Source organism: Aphelocoma coerulescens, chromosome 20 (genome assembly GCF_041296385.1).
Source record: "Aphelocoma coerulescens isolate FSJ_1873_10779 chromosome 20, UR_Acoe_1.0, whole genome shotgun sequence".
Taxonomy (NCBI): domain Eukaryota; kingdom Metazoa; phylum Chordata; class Aves; order Passeriformes; family Corvidae; genus Aphelocoma; species Aphelocoma coerulescens.
Window position 1 is genome coordinate 6,228,228 of NC_091033.1, and position 6,706 is coordinate 6,234,933.

Here is a 6,706-nt window from a genome sequence, read left to right on the forward strand (position 1 = left end):
GCTGCCCTGCTACAGCAGCCAGTGACAGCAATATCTGGCACTCACACACAGAGCTTCCCTGGGTGCATCTTCCCTGTGACAAATATTTCTGCTACGGCCCTTGTAGCTGGCTGCAGTGTCACTGCCCTTATCACTATCAGCCTCCCGTAGGGTTCAGCACTATCCACATCTATATATGTATTTTGGGATATTAATACCATCAGGACACTCTTGTTATCCCAGCTGGCTTGCTCATTAACCCTTGTTACACCTGTACACACCCAGTATACAGGCAATATACAGGAAGACTGCACAGCTCTAACTCTGTTCCCACCTATCCATTATTCCCAGATATTTTAATAAAGCTGCATGGCTGAAGAAGATTGATATTTGCCCATATGTGCAAATCATTTTAAGAGCTGCATTTCTTCTGACTGCAACAGACTTTCTGGGAAAGATTTACCCTCCTATGAGCAAAAGGAAGGGGATGTTCAAAGAACAAACTGAGTATTCTCCAGAGGCTCCTGCTTAAGTACCATGTCAGCACAGGCTGAAAGTCAGGCCTGATCCTTCCTCCTGTCAGCTGTCCTCTCTTTCCCTGGCTCTGGAAGTGGTCTGCTGACATGCCATAAACCATTTTCTCTCTCACTGCCTCAGTTTCTCCTACCCATGTGCTGGGGAGCTTGCTGATGATCCTCCTTTGGAGAGGGCTTCCCAATCCACAATCAGGAGTGTTGGACGGACTAAGCATTCATGCTACCAGCTTTGCTGATGCTGTGTGTGCTGGTCCCTGCTTGTGCAGAGCCTCTGCAGAGCTGCCTGGGGGGCCCTAGCACTGCTTCAGCTTGCAGGGGTCAAGCCCAGCAGCTTTGCTGCTGTCGGCTCCTCTCCCCTCCATGTAGCACTTCAAATCAGCCACGTTGCACCACAGTTATTAACTGGTTTTGACTGACTTCTTAAGTTAATTATAATTTCACAGTGTAATATCAAGCATGATTAAAACAATTAGGTTTTCCACCCCCTTGCAATGCCTCCCTCCCTCTGCTTTCCTTTCTTCTTTCCCCTCCTTCCCCTGCCTCCCTTCACCCTGGAAGTTTTTAGATATGCTTCTGCATCACTGCAACAAATTGTATAGTAGGATCTGAAATTATTACCCTCTTAAATGCATTAAACTGTTCATAAAGCAATTTGCAATGCCAGTTACCAAACTGTAGTGAGCCTCCCAGCCTGACACCTCCCAAGTGCAGGAGGATTCTTGGCAGCTATGCCCTGCTGCAATGCTCTCTCACTCACCAGAGTCAATGCCTGAAACTTAGGAGAAATCAATGCAATTATAGATATGAAGGTCCAATTACTGTGTAATGTGATCAGTCTTTATCTCTGAGTCCCTTCAAGAAAATCAGGGAGGCCTTTTCTTTTTTCCCTTGTGAAAGGAGTTGCAATATAATGCAAAATGATCTTTAAAGAGAGGACCAAAAGTGAGAGACGTCCATCACTCAGCAGGTCAATTCCAGTGTTAACTGGTACTGATTTCCCCTTCATACTGGTGAGGTTTTTCCTGACTTACACCTCGGTGCATCCATTGTGTCTGATGAAATCAGTCCCTGTTGATGCTACTATCAGGTTCCCAGCCCAGTATCATGCATGTGGCCACTCCAGATTCCTTGGGTAATTGTGCTCCTCTGGAATTTTTTCATTGGCTGCCAATTGTGTTCCCCCTTACTCCTCCCTGTGGATCTGAGGGAGGGAGAAGGATGTGAAGCTGCCTGGCTGGCCCCCGTCAACATCTAGAGCTCATCCCTGCAGCTGGGCTCATGCCCCAACATGGAAAAGTAACTGGGCTCCTAAAGGGATTGAAACAGCCTTCCTAAGAAATAATTTGCAATCCCTTCTGGGCAGGACTTGATCCTTGTACATGCCCAGATGGACTGATAAATGCCTGGAGGGGCCAGGCCCAAGGAATCCTCATTTTCTTGGCACATATAGGCTGGTTTCAACATCCCCAACAACCAAAGAGGATGGGCTGCAGTGACCATGTCTGGGCTAGTGGAAGGTGTCCCTGTCCATGGCAAGGGATTGGAAACAGAAGAGCTTTAAGGTCCCTCCCAGCCCAAAGCATTCTGTGACTCTGCAATAAGGACAGGTTCTGCTCAGTCACACACACCCCAATAAGGTGATTTTAACAGAGAAATTATCACTCCTAAGCACTGAGTTCTGTGCACGGGAGATCAGTGAGAGGGACTTGGGTTTCTCTGTGCTTTACCTCTTTACCTTTTATCAACAGAGCAGGATCCAGATCAAAGCCAGGACGTGACTGTAATTATACAAGTAGAAATAAGTAACCATCTGCACTAATAAGGAATACAATCCTTTATCTATGTTAATTAGAAATAAATTAGAGAGAAAAAAGATATACACGTTAGCTACTAGTTAATTACTGCAAATATATTGAGAAATATATGCATATATAAAGTAAAAACTCTATTCCAAATTAACAAAATATTGAGGTTTATTTCTAGAACTTCAGAACAGGAACATGTTTGAGACCACATCTCAGTGTGAGGAAGGCCATTTATCACAAGCCTCAGAGCACCTTCTTCAAGGATCCCAAAGCTCTCAGCAAACATTGATAAATAGACCTCAATGTATTCCCAAAGGGAACCATTATCATCATCATGATATAGCAGTGCTCAGGAGTCTCATTCTCCGTTCCTGCCTGCACAGCTCCAGTTTGATTCCCACTTCTCTTATGGAGAGCACCCATCCACTTTCCCAAACTAGTTTGCAGCCAAAATCTGTAGGAGCCAGGTTGTCACCAAGCTAAGATTTGGGAACAGCAGGGTTGTCACAGAATCGTTAAGGCTGGAAAAGAACTCTAAGATCATCAAGTTCATCAGGGCTGGCTTCAAGCTGTTCAGCAGAGTTGACCCTCAGCACTTTGACTCACGCCTTTGCCCTCCAACATCCCCCACCATAAGCACACAGACACATCAGGGTCCCCAGGACAGCACCAAATGGAGGAGAAAACGATGGGAACATGGTGGTTTGACGTCCATGTGGTCCTTGGATGTTTGCTGCCCTCTCCCTCCTCTGTCATTTGAAGAGAGAGGATCCCTGAGTGAGCAGCAGAGGGCTGATGGCACTGTGGAGCTGCTTGCTCCCATTGCACTCAGGTGGTCAACCCCCTCCAGCTGCCCCACTTTAATAGGGAATCTTAAATGGGCTCTGTCATCTTTTAAACAGAATCCCTGCTGCATCTCACCTGGGGAGAGGACAGCACAGAGCCGAACAGGTGGCTGAAATGTGCTGGTGTGAGCAGGAGGCGTCTCCGTGCTGGTGTTTCCAGGTGCTGCTGCGTCGTGGCGGGGACGGAGGTGGCTGAACACGTGCAGCCTGTCAGCACTCGCTGCTGCCAGCCCAACACGGCTCCTCACGGCCCAAAACGTGTGATGAAATCCCAAGAATGCTCTGCACACACTGAGACATGGGCTTCAGAGGCCTGAGAAAATAAATAATCACACTATATCTGAAAGTGGGTTTGTTTTCTTTCCATGTTCTGGACCCAACTTCACATTCCCAAGGGCTCCCACCTCTAGTTCCTTCTCTTACCTTTGGTTTTCCACCTGAATTTCACACGTATTTTCTTTTCTCACTCTGCCACAAGAATTGCAATATGTAATTTGCTTATCTGGGGGTACAAAAATTGCATTACTGTACAGACTGGTTTTGCAACACAGAATGAGTGTTGCCTGCTAGGGATGTAAACACAGAGTTAATCCAGCCTTTCATGGCCTGCACTTTCCCTGTACTTGTTTATTCCATGTTTTGTGTCTGCTCCAGAAAGGATCAAACTGTTTAACCTTTGACAGCAAAGTCAGAAGAATGATTCACTTGGAAGCTAAAATGTAAATAAATATATGCATTGCTAAATAAATCAACTGCTAATGCCCTAATGCAAGGCTGATAAATATCCTGATTGAAATCATACTTAAATAAATGGGGCAAATTATCAGATGGGGGGTTTAAAAGTTATAATTTCAGGGTATAACTCAGCACAGCACTAGCCATAATTAGCAAAGTAATCTTTGATTTTTCTGATTTTTTTATGGAGTGAAATCTTTTCTCCTACAGCTGTTAAGTGAACCCTGGTATTATCACAGGTGTTACAAAAGGAGACTGAATATGGTTGATTGTGTGATAAATGAAAAAATCTTTTCTTGCTTACATTGACTGAAAGATGCTCCAAAGCTCTTAAACCTTCCACAGCACAGGAAACTGGGGAACTGGTAAGTGATTTCCCCTTTTGCCTCTATTCCTGCCATAATTCTTTGTGCCCATAGAAAAAAGTTCATCTCCCTTACAGCTACCTTCCCCTCGGGCACTGAATTTCCAAGCACTACCCCCAGTTACAGTCTCTAAATCCATTAGCAGTTAAGAGAAAATAATCCCTGCAATTTGTGCAGCAATAAGTGTTCTGTACGACAGAGGAATATGCAAAGAGCAGCACGTGGATGTGCTGGAGGACAAGCCTCAGCTCAGGACTGCCACCTCCCTGCTCTTCACAACGCAGAGAGCTGCTCCCCAGCAGTCTTTTTATTTAATTGATTTCTTTTCCGTTTTCTCCCCTCTTGTCCTTACTGAACGGCTCCAGCATGGAGAGCTTGTCTGCAAGGACTCGCATGCTAGCACATGTCATTTTTTTGGCTCCCTGAAGGAAAAGGTAGTGTTTGCCTCCCACGTTGGATCGAGCCCTCTGAACCCGGTGTTTCCACATTCTTGATTGCCCTGCTGTGTGTGAATTGCATAACAACTAAGGAGTCCTTTAGATCACCTTCCGAGCTCAATTTTTTTTCCCCCCACATGCTGATTGAAAAGCAAATGAAATACTTTTTCTACCACCAATTTCCTCTCTTCATGTACCTCCACTTATTATTTCTGAAGAATCTTATCAAAGAAGCAACAGGTTGCTAGAGTGGTGGCTTGGCCCCCAGGTGATACCCTGGGCTGATAATTTATTAAGGGTTGTCTGTTAGAGGAAGATTGCTCTGAAGTGCTTGGAGCTGAGCACAGCGGAGGGGATGGAGCAGAGTTCATCCTCCCCTGCCAGCCCAGCCCAGGGTATCCCCAAACCAGGCATGTCTCAGAGGAGCAGGGTCTTCTGGAACCCCCCAGCAAGATTTTGACTTTCTCAGATCAGATATTCAGCCGACCTGCTTGTCAGCCTGGGATTCTCCAAAGAGCAGCTCTGGTTTGGTGTGTTCTCCTGGCAATGCAGCTTCTGTGTAAAACAGTCCCTGCATTTTAGACATTGTCCTCACTCATCTCACACTGACCCTTCAGACTTCCAGAGATGAGGACTGAAACTGGTAAACCAGGGTCCTAGAATTCAATCTGGACCCATCATGGAGTCATGCCAGTGATGCAAAGGCCTGAAGTGAAAAAAGGAGGATCTGTAACACCCTAAAAATTGCAAGAGGAAAGGCAAGGTTTCAGGCATATACTTGAATTTTATTGGAGTGGTGCTATCCTGGATCGAAATGCATTCTTAAGAGGAGGCTTAAATAACTTATATTTACAGATAAACCCTTCCCCTCACTGCCCTTGTACATGCAGGACGTGATCAAGGCAGCTTCCAAAATTGCAAAAGGGCTTTTAGGACTAAATCCCAAACCACACTGATGTTCTTCCCAGTGAGAACATTGGGATTTGGCAGAAGAGTTTTACTGAGTTTCCACAACCCAAATCTTGCCTTTTCAAATTCACATGAGCTCACACTGACACCTGATCTTACCAAGAGAGAACTTCATTTTGGAGATCTTCTGTTTCATCTGCTGCTACCAACCCATGAAGAGAAGATGATCCTTCAGCAGGGCAATTCCAATGGTATAAAAATGGATTTCTCTTTGTCGGCACGGTTAGCTAGAAAGCTTTACATTCCCTTTTGGAGTTATCTAGATAGAATAGATTGTGTTGCCTGTGCAATGTTATTGCCTCCCATCCAAAGCCAGCCATCCACACACTCCCCGAAGTTGAAAAAGTTTCCCCACCCTCCTCTCAGCCTCCAAACTTTGATCACAATCCCAACAGATGCAAAATATTTGCAGTAAGAGGTGCCAGTGCCGTCAGCTCGCCACAGTAACTCCCAGTCAAAATGTTTGCACGCACACTTCAGAGCATCATTTATCTTGAGGGATGTCAGCTCTAAAAATGTTAGTGCATGTCACTGTCAAAGCAAATGCCAGAAATTAGCTTTCTTTCATCTCAGAGAAGAATAATTAACTTTGCAACTGTTTCCAAAAGTGCTAATTAATGGGTTTCAACAACTTGACTTGTCAGGATACATCTTGATTGGAACAACAGCTTGCTGTTCCCCTTGAGGATTATGGCTCTTCTTTTGGGTTCTTTTCCTCATCCACCAGCTTAGTGAGTTGTGGAAAATGGATGTCATTTATAACACAAAAATAAACGTGAAAAAAAGGAAAGCCCTGGGGACTAGTTAACATTTATTAATTATTGGTGTGCTTTATTAACAATAATGTAAAAACACAACCTCCCATTGAAACGGATAATCTTTAAACAAGATGGGATTTTGTTTGCAGTTTATGTTCTTGAAAAAACAGGACAAGTCTTCAGCTTCATGTCTCTGCATGGGTATGGCTTGAACTGGGAACAGTGGATCTCCCTCTCTTGCCTTGAAAGTTTCCTTCTGGAGCCAAGTCCTCTGCCT